Below are 18,889 nucleotides of genomic sequence, written 5' to 3'. Positions count from 1 at the left end.
AAATCCAACAATGACTATACCCTTTTTCAAAACCTTACTGAAGGCACATGTCCTTCAAGAGGCTTCCCAGACTAAGCCCCGCTTTTTCTCATCTCTCACTCCCTTCTGTGTCATCGTGACTTGCTCCCTTGGCTGTTCCCCTCTACTGGTCTGTCAGCACTTGTGCATATATCTGTAATTTTGTTTATTTTTATTGATGTCTGTTACTTTGCATCAGCGTCTGTCTCCCCTGCTCTAGACTGTGAGCTCATTGTGGTCAGGGATTGTCACTCTTTATTGTTATATTGTACTTTCCCAAGTACTTAGTACAGTGCTCTGCACACAGTAAGCACTTAATAAATACAACTGAATGAAATGAATGAATGTCATTTATCTCTCCCATCTCTTTTTCATATGCAAGCTGGTTTCTGTCATTTATGCCTCATATGTCTTGAATTTTGTTTGTCTGTATCTGCCCACTCTTCCCCTTAGATAGAATCCCCCTAGAAGGCACCTCCTCGTTCCTCTGTCACTCCCCACAGGGCTGGGTTCCCTCTTTCCAAATAACGTGATGCTCAGGATCGACTGCTGACAATTCCACTGTAAACAAAGATTTAAATGAATGACTTGAATGAAGATGGGAGTTATAAACAACACAGTCCACACTGAGGGTTTCAAGCACTTAGAAAAGTGTTTGACACGTAGTAAGCACTTCATAAATACCATTAAAAAAAACTGAGGATCTCTAGGAAACTGTAAAAGACTTTCCTTCTAATGGGTCACGGCACCCAGAAGCTATAGGTTCTCATCCCAACTCTGACCATAGGCCAGTCACCCTCTTAGCTTTTATTTCTCCATCTTCAAGTTCCTCCCTCTAAAGTTCCTTGCCTCCATTCCCTCACTCCTGTGGTCCCCCCAGCTTGGAACTCCTTCCCTTACAGAATCCAACAGGCTGCAGCTCTCTCCACATTCAAATCCCTCCTCTAATCCCACTTTCTCCAAGAAGCTCTCCCGGATTGACTGCCCAGCATCCTGAGCAGTAGAAGTTTATCAGTCACATCCAGGCCTTAAGATCTTAAGAATCAAGATCAATTACAGCTCCTGGGATCCTTTCCCCCACTCAATCAGTAGTATTTATTGACCACTTACTGTATGCAGGGCACTGTATACTCTCAGAAGAGTACAATACAACGGAGTTGGTAGACACGTCCCCTGGCCACAAGAACAGAAAAGCAGCATGGCTTAGTGGAAAAAGCACAAGCCTTCGAGTCAGAGTTCTAATGCTGGTTCTGCCACTTGTCTTCTGTGTGACCTTGAGCACATCACTTCACTTCTCTTTGCCTCAGTTACCTGTTCTGTAAAATGGGGATTAAGACTATGACAGGGACTGTACCCAACTGATTAACCTGTATCTACCTTAGCACATAGTACAGTGCCAGGCAGTAAGTGCTTATGTATCTACCCCAGTGCCAGGCAGTAAAATGCTTAACAAATACCATAATTATTATTATTAATAACTTATTTATGATCATCTTATTTATACTCATCTGTTTACTCTGACTATGCCCATACAGATTACCATGTTTGTCTTCCCTACTAGACTGTTAACATCTTAAGGGCAGGAAATAGGTCACTTCTTAGTTTCGTACTTACCACAGTTCATCATACATCGACTTTGAGGCCTCTCCCTCTCTCATTTACCTCCCACATACCATCTGTTTCTAAATCCCGCAGTGTGTCCTTTTGGGATATTTCAGGAGAAGCTGCATGGTCTGGTGGAAATAGAGCAGAATTGGGAGTCAGAAGTCCTGAGTCCTTGCCTCCTGTGTGAGCTTGGGCAAATCAGTTCACTTTTCTAGGCCTCAGTTTTACCAGATGCCAAATGGGGATTAAATACCTGTTCCCTCTTCCCTTCAGATGGTGAGACCCATGTGGGGCAGGTGCTGTGTCTGATTGCACTGTATCTACCCCAGTGCTTAGTATCTGTCTGCTGTGTAACCTTGGGCAAGTCACTTAACTTCTTTGTGCCTCAGTTATTTCATATGCAAATTGAGAATTAAGAATTGTGAGACAGGGACCTTGTTCAACGTGATTATTGGTGCATTTACCCCAGCATTTAGAACAGTGCCTGGCACACTGTAAACACTTAACAGATACCATTAAAAAGTATTTGGCCATAGTAAATGCTTAACAAATAGCATTATTTATTATTAGTACTATTATTGTTATTATTATTGATCACCCCTTCCTCTGCACATTTATCACCAAAGCCCTAGTTAGCTCCTGGCTGAAACAACTTCCTTATTGATTTTCCAGTCTCCAGTTTCTCCCCTCTTCCTCTTAGCACCAGTAGCAGCAGGAGAAGTAGACATAGTCATAATAATACTAACAGCTGTTCTAGTTGTTTCTTTAGTACTACTAGTATTTATTGAGTACCCACTTGACGTAATCCACTGCACTATGTGCTCGGGAGGTACAGAATAACAAAGTTACACATTTCCTGCCCACAAACAGCTGACAGTCAATCAAATAATATTTACTGTGTGCTTACTTGGTGCAGAGCATTGTACTAAGTGTTGTAGGGCACGCATAGGTCTCCAGGCAGGAGACCTATACTCCATTGGCCCAGGGATCAGGCCATCTGGTCCATCCATCCCTGGAGAGACACCAGAGTGGATTTTGGGGGCAACTGGCTAGTGAGCGCACAAAAGGACCACAAGACGAAGTCCAGGTTTCAAGCCGAGAACCAGCTCTTTACTTTTATGCTGGCTCCGTCACTTGTCTGGGTAAATCACTTCACTTCCCTGTGCCTCAGTTACCTTATCTGTAAAATTGGGATTAGGACTGAGAGCCCCACTGGGGACATGGATTGTGCACAACCTGATTACTTTGTATCTACCCAGCGTTAGAAACAGTGCCTGGCACATAGGAAGTGCTTAACAAATACGAAAAAAAGAAAAAAAAAAACCCACATGAGAACAGGTGTGTTTAGCACAAAGGATACAACCTGCAGAAATGCAGCCACAGTATATATGAGCAGAGGAGCCAAAAATCACTCCTTGCAACCTGCAACGATTACAAAGGATGCAGACTACCTGTATGTAGAGCAGGCCCAAAGCAAGGACAGAGACAGCCATCTAAGGTCTTCGGGCAAGCCGTGGTGTGTCTCGGATCTCAAACCCTTGATGATGGTGGATTTGGGCGCCTTTGGTGACGTGTGCATCCCTGGTGCAGCTGGCAGGGACAGGTGGGCCCACGGCGCCTCACGGGTTGCAGTGATGGACGATCACATCGAGAACCTCATGCTTGGGTCTTTTATAATGTCCTCATGGTAGTGGTTGTGCCGAGGCTTTGGCGGGCTGGTGGGAAGTGTTGGGGTTGTCAGAGTCCGGCTAGTTGTAATTTCAGTCGATGGCTTTTCTTGGCCCAGGGGTAACAGTTTTCAACCTTCCATCCTGTTTATCTGGGATGTTGCTCGCCGGTATTGAGACCCAGGAAACATTTATCAATTTCAGGATTACTGAGCCACAGTGTTCAAACATCCTGTTTGTCTGGGGCATTGGTCCCAGGCACTCGGAAACGGGAAGTGTTTAGTAGTTTCAGGAATATTGAGCTTCGGTGTTCAGGCATCCTGTTTGGCCAGGGAGTTGCTCCACAGTGCTGTATTACTGGAAGCGTTTAGTAGTTTCGGCAACACTGGGGCACAATGCTCAGGGATCCTGCTGGACCAGGGAGTTGTTCCCCAATGCTGTTAAACTGGAAGCATTTTATAGTGTCAGCAATATTGAGCCACGGTGTTGACGTCCTATTTGGCCAGGATGTTGCTCCCTGATACTGGGACACTGAAAATGCATTGTAGTTTCAGGGAACATTAAGCCAAAATATTTTTTTTAACCCTCACTACCCTGGAGAAACCATTTCATTTCTTAACTCCACAACACTAAGTCCTAAGCAGAATTGATAGGCTTGATGCCTGCCCACGAAGAACTTACAGTCTATTATAGTCTACAAATCACTGTGTGAGACACATTCTTAAAAAATCATTTGGTGGGTGTAACTCTGCTCCTCAAGACTCCCCACCGGACCCCTATCAAACAACAGATCCTGATCCCAGGTCTCCACCCAGTTTAGTCACATCATGCCCTCATTCAAAGCACTTCTTAAAATAGTACAGTACTTTGCCCGTAATAAATGCTCATAAATACCATCGACTGATTAAAAGCCTCCTCCAGGATGCATTTCATGATTAACCTCCACTACCTATTATACATCAGCCATCTTTAGCACTCAATTACTTCATGCACTTACCCGTTGATTTACTGCTTATTTATTCATCCACGTTCATTTGTTTTTTTAATGTATTCTCACGCTGTAAATATTCATCAATTTATATAAGCTTGTCTTCCTCTTAGATGGTAGAGAGGCTGAGAGAAGTGGCTTGTCCAAGCGGAAAGAGCTTGGGCCTGGGAGGCAGAGGAGCTGGGTTCTAATCCTGGATCTGTCTTTTGCCTGCTGTGCGACCATGGGGAAGCCCTTTAACTTCTCTGACCCTCTTTTTCCTCATCTGTAGAACGGGACTGGGAGTCGTTGGACCTAAATTCCAACCCCCTCTGCTAGCTGCCTGCTGGTTGACCATGGGAAAGTCGTTTAACATCTCTGTACCTCAGTTTCCTCATGAGTAAAGTGTAGATTGAATACCTGTTCTCTCTCCTACTGAAACTATATAAGTTCTTGAATAGGGCAGGAAACTTAATAACTTGTATTTACCCTAGCAATTAGAACAGAGTTCCACACATGATAACCACTTAAAAATATAATAATAACAACATAATGATAACTAAGCACTTTACATTTTCAAGGACAAATTGTGCCATTGTGCAAGAGATTATCTCTTGAGTAAAATAATTAATAAGGTTCTATAATACATCAGTAAATCTATCACATATGATTATATATGAATATACAATTTTGCTCAGTGGAAAGAGCACGGGCTTTGGAGTCAGGGCTCATGAGTTCGAATCCCAGCTCTGCCACTTGTTGGCTGTGTGACTGTGGGCAAGTCACTTAACTTCTCGGTGCCTCAGTTCCCTCATCTGTAAAATGGGGATTAAGACTGTGAGCCCCACGTGGGACAACCTGATTCCCCTATGTCTACCCCAGCGCTTAGAACAGTGCTCGGCACATAGTAAGTGCTTAACAAATATCAACATTATTAATTTCTTAGTGTTATTATGGTGGCATTTCTTAAGTGCTTGCTGTGTGCTAAGCACTGGAGTTGATACAGTGCAAACAGAGCCAAAGACCCTCATGCTCTTGGATGCAGCATCTTTGAACCAAAAGACCCCTCTACTCCATCCCTCAATGTTAAAAAGCTGCTGAAGCCACTGGAGTGAATGGGAGGCAGCTGGAGTTTGTCTGGATGAGCTAAATGAAGAAGTACAGATATTATTATGGTATTTGCTAAGTGTTTACTGTCTGTCAAGCCCTGTCCTAAGTCTTGGGGTAGATACAAGGTAATCAGGTTGGACACAGTCCCTGTCCCATATGGGGCTCAAAATCTCAGTAAGAGAGAATAGGTATTGAATCCCCATTTTACAGATGAGGCCCAGAAAAGTTAAATGACTTACCTAAGGTCAACCAGAAGGCAATAGGGAAGGCTGGGCTTGGAACCAGGCCCTCTAGTTTCCAGGCCTATGTTCTTCCCCAGGCCATGCTAATTCTCTATAGATGTTCACTAGAACAATGCCAGCTTCTTGAAGAATCCTCTCCCTCTTGTCAACTTCCTGCTGGCATTAACAGCTGTTTTTAATAATAATAATAATGTTGGTATTTGTTAGGCGCTTACTATGTGCCAAGCACTGTTCTAAGCGCTGGGGTAGATACAGGGTAATCAGGTCGTCCCACATGAGGCTCACAGTTAATCCCCATTTTACAGATGAGGTAACTGAGGCACAGAGAAGTTAAGTGACTTGCCCACAGTCACACAGCTGACAAGTGGCAGAGCAGGATTCGAACTCACGACCTCTGACTCCCAAGCCCATGCTCTTTCCACTGAGCCATGCTGCTTCTCATGGACTTTTACTGAGAGTGACACACTCCCCAAAGTGTTTGAGAAAGTAATAAGTACTGTGGTGTATGTTAAGTGCTTACTATGTGTCAGGGACTGTACTAAGTGCTGGGCAAAAGCAAATTGGGTTGGACAGAGTCCCTGTCCCATGTGGGCCTCACGGTCTCAATCCCCATTTTACAGATGAGGTAACTGAGGCACAGAGATGTAGTGATTTGCCTAAGGTCAAACAGCAGACAAGGGGCAAAGTCAGGATCAGAACCCATGACCTTCTCACTCCCAGGCTTGTGCTCTGTCCTCTATGCCATGCTGCTTCTTGAAGCCAAGAGCAAGACTTCTGCCCATAGGAACTCATAACTGAATAGTCTCCAGGTAGCTCAGGATGCTACAACTGCCGAGCTGAAGAGGGAGGGCAATGGAAGCGGGGCAGAAGTCTCGTGAAGGGGTCCGTCTGCTGGAGAGATGGAAAAGCATCTGGAGATGGGAGGGAGGAGGATATTGGCAGACCCAGTGCCCAGGGTTCTTGTCTTGCCTTAGTGGGGACAGGCAGGTGAGAGTGGATGTAAACCCTCCATTAAGTGGGGGTTACAAAGGGGGCTGATTGTTCGGGTGAACTTGGGAAATGTAGTAGATTAGAACCCCCTGGGTGCATTAAAGCAAATCCAAAACAGGGAAGTGACGTGCTCGCTGTCCACAAGGAATCAGATCATCATCATCATCATCATCATCGCTATTTATTGAGCCCTTAATATGTGTAGAGCACCGTACTAAGCACTTGTATACTTAGGAGAGTATAATACAACAGAGTTGGTAGACACATTCCCTGCCCTCAACGAGCCTCCAGTCTAGAGGGCAGTGACCCTTCTTTTCAAATATTATGTTGCCATCCCCACGGCCCCTCTTCACACCCCCTTAAGATGGGGATGGGGTTCCAGCTTTCCCCCTCCCATAGGCTGAGCCCCAGCTGATGAAAGGAGAGTATGAAGCAAGACCTTCTCACCCACCCTTTGCCCCTCTCCCCAGATGCCACAGAGCAAAGATGATGGCTGGGATGGATATCAAATGGCACCTTTCTCAAAATGATTGAGAAAAAACAATCAAGCTATCAATCAGCTAATCAATCGAAAGTCCTCCTTGAGCACTGTGAGGTTCCATGAAGTTAATGCAACTTTATGGACAGGGATGATCCACACAACTTTACCCTGGAGGCCAGTGAGGGTTATGGAGTCATAGCCTGGGAAGCCAACAACCTACTGTGAGCTGGCTGTACTGAGCTCTTGGGAGAGTCCCATAGTGAGAAGTCATGATCGTTGCCCCCTGTAGACTCAGAGTCTTGTAGGCAGGGATTGTATCTACTAACTCTTTGATATTCTCCCAGTTAGCCCAGTACTCCGAACACAGTAACTGTTCAATAAATACTTTTGATTGACTGCTGTCAAGGAGAACACAAGCACGTAAAGGAGCCCCTTGTGGTGATAGTATTGGTGTGTTTTGAGGATACTGGTCTTGTGACTGTCAAAGCCTCAGCCCATCCAGACCCTTTGGAATTTCAAGGTCTCATCACCCACCCGAGATGGGTGTCTTTTTGGTCACAGAGGATCAGGGCACCATTTTGCGTAGAGAAACACCACCTTCTGTTCACAAGCCAAATCTTCCCCAATCCCATATCCAGCACAGGTGATCATTTTTTCATGGGTCTCATCCCTATGAACTTGGAGGTACTCCACTTCACAAGAGTAAAATCAGAATCACCCAACAAGGTTGCAAATTTGACAGTTGGGAGGTTGGAAATGCCAGCCACAGATCACATCTTGTGATCCTTTCTGAGGCACAGGGATTGCCAAAGCCTCCCTCAGTGTGTCAATCATTCCCCTTCTGACTTCTCCAGCCCTCCAGTCCTAGCCACTGGCATGGGATTTCAACACACCTGGAGATGGGTGGAACAGGCATAGGGATAAAAGGGGCAGGAGAGATTGGACAGGCAGCCTTTGCCAGGCGGACTCAGCGACTTGAGGTCAACATGAGATCTGCAGGGCTTTGGGCAGGTAAGTTGAATGCAAGGGAGAGGGAGGAAGCAGGAGTGGGAGTACGGGGTAGGGGGAGAGAGGCCAAGAAGAATGGGTGCTGCAGGCCGTAGGGTTATGTGAGGGCACAAAGGCAGACACTTTGGTAACGATCGTCATTAGGGCAATCCCAGGCATTCCTGAGCATCAGGGTCATCTCAACCCAACCCCTGTCTCCAGGCAGGATTGCCGCTCCAGGAGCCCAGGGTGTTTGAGGCTCAGCCTGTCATACTGGGAAGGGGTCATCAGTCAACTGACCTCGGAATCTGGTCCTGGATTCACTGGACGCAGGAGAGAGATTACAAGTTCAGCACTGGGCCTCTACACTTTGGGGTTGAATTTCCAGGAAGTGGTTGGATCTTGTGAATAAGTGGTAGGGAACCTGGAGGTGAGGGCTTCCTCCCAAAGACCCCCGATGTCAGGTTCAGCCCCAAGAAGTCAGAATGGGAGGTCCCCTGGGACCAACTTCTACAGCTGTTCCTCTCACCCCAACACTTCGCCTGGTCCCAGCAGCTACTAGTTTCCTGGAGACCCACTGGGCCAGGTGAGAGACATCTATAGATTGTATTGTAATGCACCCCCCTCCCCGCTCTCTTAGGTGTGACCATCCTGCTGCTGGTTCAGTGAAGTACATGCTTCCTTTCCCACCTACTTTCAGCTGTCCCAAAATCTTCCTCTCTAAAAGCTCTCCAAGCACTTTATAAATCATAAATGCAAATAGTAAAAGGGTACTGAATCCTTTCTTCTAATGAACTTGCCTACCTCCATCTCTTCTGTTAACTCTGGGAAGAAAAGAGGGGCAGGTAGGAATGAAGGACTAATGGAGACCCAAATAATTAAATGGGCAGTAGAGTGGCCTAGTAGAAAGAGCATGGACCTGAGAGTCAGAGGACCTGGGTTCTATTCCTGGTTCTGTCACTTACTACTGTGTGACTTTGGGGACAGCTACTAAAAAAGGTTGAAAACTCCCGCCATCAGGAGATAAGAAGCTTTACCTGCTTCTGTCAGGTGCGCTGGAACCTCAAGACATCATAAAAGCAATGATAATAATTATATCATTTCATTATTATTGTTATTGTTATTAATATTCTCTGTGCCTCAGTTCCCTCATCTGCAAAACTGGGATTCAGTTCTTCCTCCTACTTAGATTGTTAGACCCATGAAGGACCTGTTTATCTTTCATCAGCCCCAGAACTTAATATAGTGCTTATTTTAAGCACTTACTATTATTATTATTATTATTATGACAGGCTGAGGTTCAACCTCCCCTGACAGGAGCTTCATCTGCAAGAACAGATAAGCTTCTCAACCCCTTATAGTAGGAGTTTTCATTGTTTTTTTAGAAACTGTGCCCCACCCCTGCTATCTCAAAATTTCACCTGAAGCACCTACTTTCTTCTATGCCCCACCCAACTCCTCCCATGCATTCACTGAGTCATATTTATTAAGCATTTACTGTGTGCAGAGCTCTGTACTAACCACTCCCATCACACCCACTCTCCACTCACACACCAAGAATTCTTACCCAGAGCAACAGAAACTGAGAAGCAGCAGCCTTAGTAGGTGAGATTAGAGATGGTTCTTGGCACTGCTTCTCTCTTGCCCAGAACGGAATAGTTCTCTTCTCACCTGCTCCAAGTTTTCTCACTCTTCCCCACCCTCTCCCAGGAAGCTAAACCAGGTGCTGCTGCTGACATAATGATCTTACCTCTAAACAATAATAATGATAATAGAAAAAGTGGTCTTTGTTAAGCCCTTACCAAACACTGTGCTAGATATAATATGATCAGAGCAACCTGACTTTTGTCTTTATGCTTGTTTTAGTGTTTTGTATCATCTCTCCTTACAGATCAGTCAACAGGTCCCCTTCTTCTGCCTTGTTTTTAGATTGCAAGGCCCCCAAGGGACAGGGACCAGATCCAATTCTCATCTGTGTTTTCTGTCCTAGAGCTTAGTCTAATGTTCTGCACAGAGTAAGCACTTCATAAATACTATTACTGCTACTTTCCCTCCTGGCGCTTGCAATCTAAGAAGGAAGTAGAATTGAGAGTAGATTGCTTCTCAATTTTATGGATGAGGAAACTGAAACATAGACGAGTTATGGGATTTCCAAAGGTTTCTAAAAATGTAAACAGAGGTACTGGGATTATAACCCATATTTCCCAATTTCTTGGCCTGGCATCCTTCCACTAATAATAATAATAATTATGGTATTTGTTAAACACTTATTATGTGTCAGTGCTGTACTAAGCACTGGGGTGGATACGAGCAAATTGGGTTGGGCATAGTCCCTGCCTTACAGGTGGCTCATAGTCTCAATCCCCATTTTACAGAAAAGGGAACTGAGGCCCAGAGAAGTGAAGTAACTTGCCCAAGGTCACACAACAGACAAGTGGCAGAGCCGGGATTAGAACCCATGACCTTCTGACTCTCAGCCCTGTGCTCTATCCACTACTCCATGTTGCTTCGCTAGACTAGACCACCAGGTCCTGCACTGGAGTAATTGAGAAGACTAGGTGGAAGGGAATTGATAGTCATTGTTGACTATAGTATCAATCAATCATATTTATTGAGTGTTTACTATGTGCAGAGCACTGTACTAAGCACCTGGCAGAATACAATATAACAGACACATCCCCTGCCTACAATAAACTTGCAGTCTAGAGTAAGAGAAAGACATTATTATAAATAAATGAATTACAGATATGTAAATAAGGGAGGGGATGGGGGTGAATAAAGGAAGCAAGTTAGGGTGATGCAGAAGGGATAAGAGAAAAGGAAATGAGGATTTAGGGAAGGCCTCTTCGAAGAGATATGCCTTCAATAAGGCTTTGAAGGTGGGGAGAGTAATTGTCAGATATGAAGAGGGAGGGCGTTCCAGGGCAGAGGCAGGATATGGGCAAGGGATCAACAGTGAGATAAATGAGATTGAGGTACAGAGAACAGGTTGGCATTAGAGAAGCAAAGTGTGTGTGCTGGGTTGTAGTAGGAGAGTAGTGAGGCGAGGTAGTTGGGGGAAGATGACTGAGTGCTTTAAAGCCAATGGTAAGGAGTTTCTGTTTGATGTGGAGGTGGACAGGCAACCACTGGAAGTTCTTGAGGAGCAGGGAAATACAGACTGAAGGTTTTGGAGAAAAGTCATCTGGGCAGCAGAGTGAAGTATGGACTGGAGTGGGGAGAGACAGGAGGCAGGGAGGTCAGCAGGGAGACTGATACCGTAATCAAGGAGGAAGAGGTTAAGTGCTTGGATTAAGGGGGTAACAGTTTGGATGAAGAGGAAGGGTGGATTTTAGGAATGTTGTGAAGGTTGAACCAACAGGATTTAGTGATAGATTGAATATGTGGGTTGAATGAGAGACAGAAGTCAAGGATAAACCCAAGATTAAAGGCTTCTGAGATAAGAAGGACATGAGTGCTGTGTACATTGATGGGAAAGTCAAGGGAAGGACAAGTTTGGGTGTGAAGATGGAGTTCTGTTTTGGACAGGTTAAGTTTGAGGTGATGGCAGGATATTCAAGTAGACATATCTTGAAGGCAGGAAAAATGTGAGACTGCAAAGACGGAGTCCGATCAGGGCTGGGGAGGTAGATTTGGGAATCATCTGCATAGAGGTGGCGCTTGAAGCCATGAGAACAAATGAGTTCTCCAAGGGAGTGGATATAGATGGAGAATAGAAGGGGATCCAGAACTGAACCCCCACATTTAGAGGGTGGGAGACAGAGGAGGAGCCTATGAAAGAGACTGAGATGAGTGGCCAGAGAGATAAGAGGAGAACCAGGAGAGGATAGTGTTAGTGCAGCGGAGGTTGGATAATGTTTTCTGGAAAAAGGGGTGGTCAGCAAGCAGTGTTGAAGGCAGCTGAGAGATCGACGAGGATTAGGTTAGAATAGAGACTGTTGGATTTGGCAAAAAGGAGATTGTTTGGTGACCTTTGAGAAAGCAATTTCTATGGAGTGAAGGGGATGGAAACCAGTGGGTCAAGAAGAGAATAGGAGGAGAGAAACTTGAGACAACTTGCTCTAGGAGTTTGGAGAGGAATGCTAGGTAGAAACAGTAATAGAAGCAGCGTGGCTTAGTGGAAAGAGCACGGGCTTGGGAGTCAGAGGTCATGAGTTCAAATCCCAGCTCAGCCACTTGTCAGCTGTGTGGCTGTGGGCAAGTCACTTAGCTTCTCGGTGCCTCAGTTACCTCATCTGTAAAATGGGGATTAAAACTGTGAGTCCCACGTGGGACAACCTGATCACCTTGTATCCCCCAGTGCTTAGAACAGTGCTTTGCACATAGTAAGCGCTTAACAAATACCATTATTTTATTTTAATAGGTAAACTCTGTGTAAAGTCAATGATCATGTTTGTCACCTGTCAAAACTATGTAACATTAACATTTATTAGCAAATGCTACTAGTATTTATAAAAACCAGCACCCAGTAAAGGTCACAACAATTGATCCCTGCATTGTTCAGTGCTCAGGTAAAAATTTCCTCCCTGCCACTCTGCTTCCTTCTCTCGCCCTCTTCTCCATTCGTCCTCTCCCTCTGGGGCCCATGGAATGCTTCAGAAGATTGCCAGGTGGATGTGGGTCTGTCTGTCCTCACCTGTGGCTTCCTTCCCTGATCTCCCATTTCCCTGCCAAACCCAGATGCTGCAACCAAGCTGGTCTGCTACTTCCCCAACTGGGCCCAGTACCAGACTGGCACGGGTCGCTTCCTCCCCGAGAATACTGACCCAGGTCTGTGCATCTACCTCACCTATGCCTTCACCAACATGAACAACAACCAGCTGACCACCTACAAATGGAACGATGAGACGCTCTACAAGTCCTTCAGTGGGCTGAAGAGTCAGTAAGTGGCCAACCACAGGGGACCCCAAAGACGGGCATCACCCTGAAGGCACAGCTGGCACAGGTGTGGTAGCTGGGAATGCTCCATGGCCACCAGCCAGCCAATCAGCTGGCCGGCCAATGAACAGCAGCGACGGACCCATCACTGTATGTGGATCCCCATCTCCCTCCCCTGTCCCTCAGCCCTAATTCATTATGAAGGGTTACAGAGGTAAGAGAGGACAACTCTACCAATCTCTAAAGTAGTCTCCAAAGCAATTAATACAGTGCTCTGCCCACAGTGTGGGCTCAATAAATATCATCGATTGATTGATTCATTGATCCTGCCCTCTGCCCACAGTGTGGGCTCAATAAATACCATCGATTGATTCATTGATCCTGCCCTCGGTGAGCATGTCTTCTAGACAAGATAGATGCTAACCCTCAGCTCTCTAAACTGGTCGAGTGGAGCAAAGAGGGCTTCCCTAGCAGGGATGAGGGTCAGAGACAGGAAAGTCAAATATCGGGGACATCTCTCTGGAGCGGATTCCAAATTCAGATATGGAATTTAGGGAAAGTTCTGCACAGAAGGGGTGGAAAGCCAATGGATTTGGTGAAGCCTAAGGTCAGGAGCTAAAGCTGGGGAATTGCAGATTGTCCTAGAAGCTAGGAGTCAAGGATCTGGAGGAGAATAAAATAGTAATAATTATGCCATTTGAGTGCTTACTATATGCCAGTCACTGTGGTAAATATAAGGCAATCAGGTCAGACACCATTCCTGCCCAACATGGGACTCACATTCTAGGGGACAGAGAGAAGAGATGTTTAATCCCCATTTTGCAGAAGAGGAAACTGAGACCAGGAGAAGTTATGTGACCTGCCCCTGGTCACACAGTAGGCTAGTGGCAGAGCCAGGATTAAGTCTCAGGTCCTCTGAATCTCAGGTCCGTGCTTTTTCCACTAGGCCACGCTGCTTCTCAACTTCAGGGTGGGAAGGAGGAAGGACAGCTGTTCCTTGCTAACCAACCCTAGTCAGGTACGGTGGTCCCATTAGTAATTGCAAATAGATGCAGTAGATGAAAGATTTGGGCAGAAATTTGCATTTACATTTAGCTGTACTAAGGTGATGCTCCTGGACAATGAGCTTTAGAGGTAATGTTTCACAAGAGCCATTAATTGCCTCTGGACCATCACTCTGTCTTGTGCCTTACTTGGAATTCCCCCTCTTCTCCCTCTCTCTCGCCAAACTCTTCCCAACACCCACTTCCTCCAGAAAACTTTCTCAGACTTCCTCAAATGGCTCTTATTTATGCCCTTTTTTGCCTTCCTGATTCCTGAGTAATTAGACTTATATTGTGACACTGTGCAGGTTGATTTGTTTCTGTGTGTCTATAAGTCCATGTTGTGCTTTACATTTGTATCTGCTCCCTGGTCAGTACTGGGTTCCACATAATGCCTTGAGATCTGAGAAGCAAGGTACTGGAGGAAAACTGAGGACAAAGCCCTGGTCTTTTTGTTGTTCGCACCCCTCACCCATGGTGCCCAGCCCAAAGCTGGGCTCTCAACCTGCACTTAGGGTACGCCATAGACAGAGCAATAGACTCTACTCCTCACCCTCCACTGTTCTCATTTCTCCAGGTCTTCCAGGCTATAAGGCCCAAGAGCTCATGATTATGGTAATTAACATTTTAACCCTACTCGAGGGACATCAGGAAGGACACCATTGGGGGTTTGGGTGGGAGCCACATCCACTAACCCAGCCCCGCTTGACTTTCCTGGGAATCCTAAATTGAAGACACTTCTGTCCATTGGAGGATGGAACTTTGAAATTCAAAAGTAAGGCCGGGGCAGGGACTGGAGCATGGTGGGGGGTGGGGAGGTGGGAAGAAAGAGAAGACTGTCTGACCTTCCTGGGTACTAGAAGTGGGAAGAAAGAGAAGGCTGTCTGACCTGCCTGGGTACTAGACTAATGACCGAACCATCGGATGGGGTGGCCTGGGACCTGGACAGTGCTTATCCCCTGACTTGGGGTCAGAATCTCTTCCTTGAGATTGTTTCCCCTCTTAAAGAGCTCTGGGATGTATGAGGTCAGTAGCAGAAAGAAACATAGGAATGATATTTAGGTCCAAGAAACATGGCAGACCCACCCAACTGCCCTCAGTTTCTACCTTTCATTCTCATGTTGTCCCAAACGGGTACATTTTCTATTCATCTTCCCACCCTGAGTCTCTTACCCCTCTCTGACCTCCCTGATCCTTGCCCCAGAGGTGGAGATTGGTGAAGGCCCAGCAACAGGGCACCCTCACTTGGGGGAGAGTTTCCCCAAGCCTCCCAGGCAGAGCCACCCTTAGCTACTTCGGGGCAGGATGGGAGGGGGGGCCAGGGCTGGTGTTACCATCCCCTCCGACAACTGTCCTCTGCCCCCTCAGGTTCACCACCATGGTGTCCACTGCTGCCAACCATCAGGCCTTCATCACATCGTCCATCTCTTTTCTGGGCAAACATGGGCTCAATGGTCTGGACATAGACTGGGAGTATCCGGGGAGCCGGGGCAGCCCTCCTGAGGACAAAGCACGCTTCACCATCCTGCTGCAGGTACAGCTAGGTGGTCAGAACCCTCTCCACCCCAGCCCTGGAGCCTCCATTCCAGGCTCTCCAGCTAATCTCCTTCCAGGAGCCAACCTTCAGGAAGGGGACCCTGCCCAGCAAAGGCGCCAGAACTGTACACTGAAAGCAGGAGGGGAGATTGAGCAGCTTCAGAGAGAGCCAGAGTCTGGGATTCAAGATGGCCCAGCCTCCTGTGTGTCCTGTCTCGCCGCTACCGTATTTAATCATATAAAGACCCTTGTCACCTCAGGCCCACACTAATAATCCAGTGGACCCTTTAGACCTGAACTTCCCTTTGGGGGAGAGGGAGAATGGGCCTTAGAGGTACTGAGTGAAAAATTAAGGGCCATGCTTTGGGTCTGTGCTCACCCCACAATGCCTGTGATTGGTCTGGGGATTGCTCCCTCCAAGAACTGCTCAGTGCCTTCCAACAAGAAGCCTAGTTGACCGGGAAAGAGAGACTCCTTCTGTTGGCTGCAGGGAAAAGTGAAATCAAAGGTGGTTATGAAATCAATGAAATCTCCCAGTGAGGTTTTCGCAGGAGCTGGGGAAGGGGTGCAGGTGGAGGGGTGGCGGGCAGGAGGCCACAGGCATCCTCTTAGCCTTGGATTGGGTTGGGCCAGAGGAGTGGGCAAAGGCCCAAATCTACATTCCAAACATCCTTATCTCCTAGAGGGTAATGGATCCATCTCCCAGCCTCCGTGCAGAACTGCACCTGTTACTGGCCAGACATATGAGATTTAACAATTCTCCACAACTCTGTAATCATCCCTTATCATCCTTCCTCTCTCCATACAACTCCCACCTCTACCCCTTCTCTTTCTGAGACTAAAAGCTCCTTGAGGAAAGGGTTCCTGTTTATCAACCCTACTATATCGTATGTTTAGTATGGTGCTCTGCGCTAGGTAAGAGTTCGATAAATACTATTGATTGATAGACTCCTTCCTCAAAATCAATTCTCCATCATCCACTCCTACAGATACCTGGATTTCATCTGTCTCATGTCCTATGACTTCCTTGGCACCTGGGATAAAGCAACTGGCCACAACAGCCCCCTGTACAAGAGGAAGGAGGAGAGCGAATCTGCTGCGGAACAAAATGTTGTATGTTGGGGGAGCCCTGGCTCTCCAAGTCAGTTAACAGGGGAACTGGGAGTGGGGCAGGCAGGGAGCAAAGAGTAGGCCCCGGTAATGTTTAGGCAACTCTCCACCAGTGGGGAGAATAAAGAAGATTGGGTGGGGTTGACACTCATCTTTAACAACTGGAGTAGCAGAGACCCAGAGAGGTTATGAGACCCGTTTCAATTCACCCAGCACGTCAGTGGTTGGTCAGACGTTAGAACCCGGCTTCCTTACTGTGGCCTCCTGCCCATCCAGACCAAAGGGCCTGGGTGGTCCTCCCTGACCCCTGACCTCTGCCCTGTCTTTTCTGCCAGACTTTGTGGTGAAGTACTGGATACAGAAGGGAGTCCCTGCTAACAAGCTGATTTTGGGTATGCCCACCTATGGCCACAGCTTCACACTCTCATCCTCCAACACGGGTGTGGGTGCCCCGGTCTCTGGGGCTGGGACTCCTGGTATCTACACCAAAGAGGCTGGCATGTTGAGTTACTATGAGGTAAGCTGGGGAGGAAGGGCCTTGGAGCTTAACCCGAGGACTGACCCGGAGGTCCGGATGGGGCCACCCCCACTATCCCCAGAGCAGAGCAGTCCCCAATCCAGGCAGGAAACAATCGGCACTTGCAGCCCTGTACCCATCCTCACAGAGGAGCCTGGACTGACTTCACCTGGAGTAGACTGAGACCTCACATCAGCCTGTCCCAGCATCCCCGAGAACTGCACCAGTCTTCCATCAGTGCTCAGGACAGACAGATCTCTGTAGTGGAGGGCAGGGTGTGGGTGTGTGTGTGCGCATGTGGAGGGTAGAAGAAGGAAGCATCACCAACCCTCTAGTAGCTTACAGCCTAATGGGGGTGGGGAAGGCAGGCTAGACACTGAGAAACAGAGCCGTTGTCAGAAACCACCCACACAAGTGAGTTGCGGACTGCATTAGAGCTCAGGAAAGTGCTTGGAGTGAGGACATCTGGGCAGGGGCAACCTGGGAAGGCTTCCTGGGGAGATGGGCTGAATCTGGTCCAGACAGTTTGGGCTTACCTTAACTGGTCCCATCCTACCCCTTGAGCAGCCGAGGGGAGATATGTTGACTGTCCAGTGGAGAAGTGAGCGCTCCTCACGATTCCTCTGGCCTCCGAAGGCGGGATGGGCTGCACTACTTCAGTTCCAGCTCTGCTCTTTCAGGTCTGTTCCATGAAAGGAGCCATCAAACACAAGATCGAGGACCAGAATCCTTACGTGGTCCTGAACAACCAGTGGGTGGGCTTTGACAACATCGAGAGTCTCACGACCAAGGTGGGCACATAGGCCGGCCTCCTTTCTCGGCACAACGGTGGAGGGTGGGCTTTACAACTTCAGATCGACCGAAAGCGGTGGAGGCCTCTCGGCTTCTGCCCAGCCACCAAGCTGGTCCCCTGTTCCCGGTTTTTCCTGGGCATCAAAGCTTGGGAGAAGAGGTACTTGGGGACAGTAGTTGGGGACCCAAGGAGCTTGGCCTGTGGCTGGCCCAGGGGAACCCACTTAGGTTCAGAAGCAGAACTTGGTCTTGGACTTAGTTGTCCAGATACCTGGTTTGGGACTGGATCTACCAGGGAGCAGAGGATGTCCAAGCATCTTCTTTCTTCCCTGTGGCCCAGGGGCTGACTGGCCTGGCCTGCTGCTTCCCTCAAAAAGGGGAAACTGAGGACCAGAGCACACGAGGCCCTGCTGCAGTCCACCCTTTTCTCTCTTAAAGGTCCATTACCTGAAGCAGTAGGGCCTAGGGGGTGCCATGGTGTGGGGCCTTGACTTGGATGACTTCGGAAGCACCTTCTGCAACCATGGCAAATACCTACTCATCCAGACACTAAGGAAGGAACTGGGTAAATAAGTCCTGAGGGCCGCCGGAATGATTTGGCCGGCCTGAGGAAGATTCCCAGTTCCTGCTTCAGGCACCCACTGGAGAAACTGTTCACCCCAAGACATTGATTTGTCCAGCTCCAACTCCATTCAGGGTCAGGGGGAGGGGGGCAGCACAGACACCTGTAACTCTTCCCTCTTGACTGCCAGGGTAGCTGCCCCTTGGGCAGAGCCCTGGCTAAGGCAGAACAGTTGGGCAGCTCTTCCAGACACATTATAGTAGGGGGGAGCACCAAACCACAAGACGGAAAAGAAAGAGCCAAAAGAGACCAATCACTAGCCGGGGAGCCACCAAGAGAATTGAATGCTAGGGTGGGGATGGGGTGTAGCCCTTGTGGGGAGAG

The 18,889-nt window shown here is 47.6% G+C and overlaps 1 pseudogene; it reads left to right on the top strand.

The window, feature by feature from the left end:
- Positions 1–3,011: 3,011 nt before the first annotated feature.
- On the top strand, positions 3,012–18,516 carry LOC100075762 (annotated as a pseudogene).
- The last annotated feature ends 373 nt before the right edge of the window (positions 18,517–18,889 follow it).

The sequence above is a fragment of the Ornithorhynchus anatinus genome, chromosome 7, assembly GCF_004115215.2.
Source record: "Ornithorhynchus anatinus isolate Pmale09 chromosome 7, mOrnAna1.pri.v4, whole genome shotgun sequence".
Taxonomy (NCBI): domain Eukaryota; kingdom Metazoa; phylum Chordata; class Mammalia; order Monotremata; family Ornithorhynchidae; genus Ornithorhynchus; species Ornithorhynchus anatinus.
This window is presented reverse-complemented; position numbering and strand designations above follow the sequence as displayed.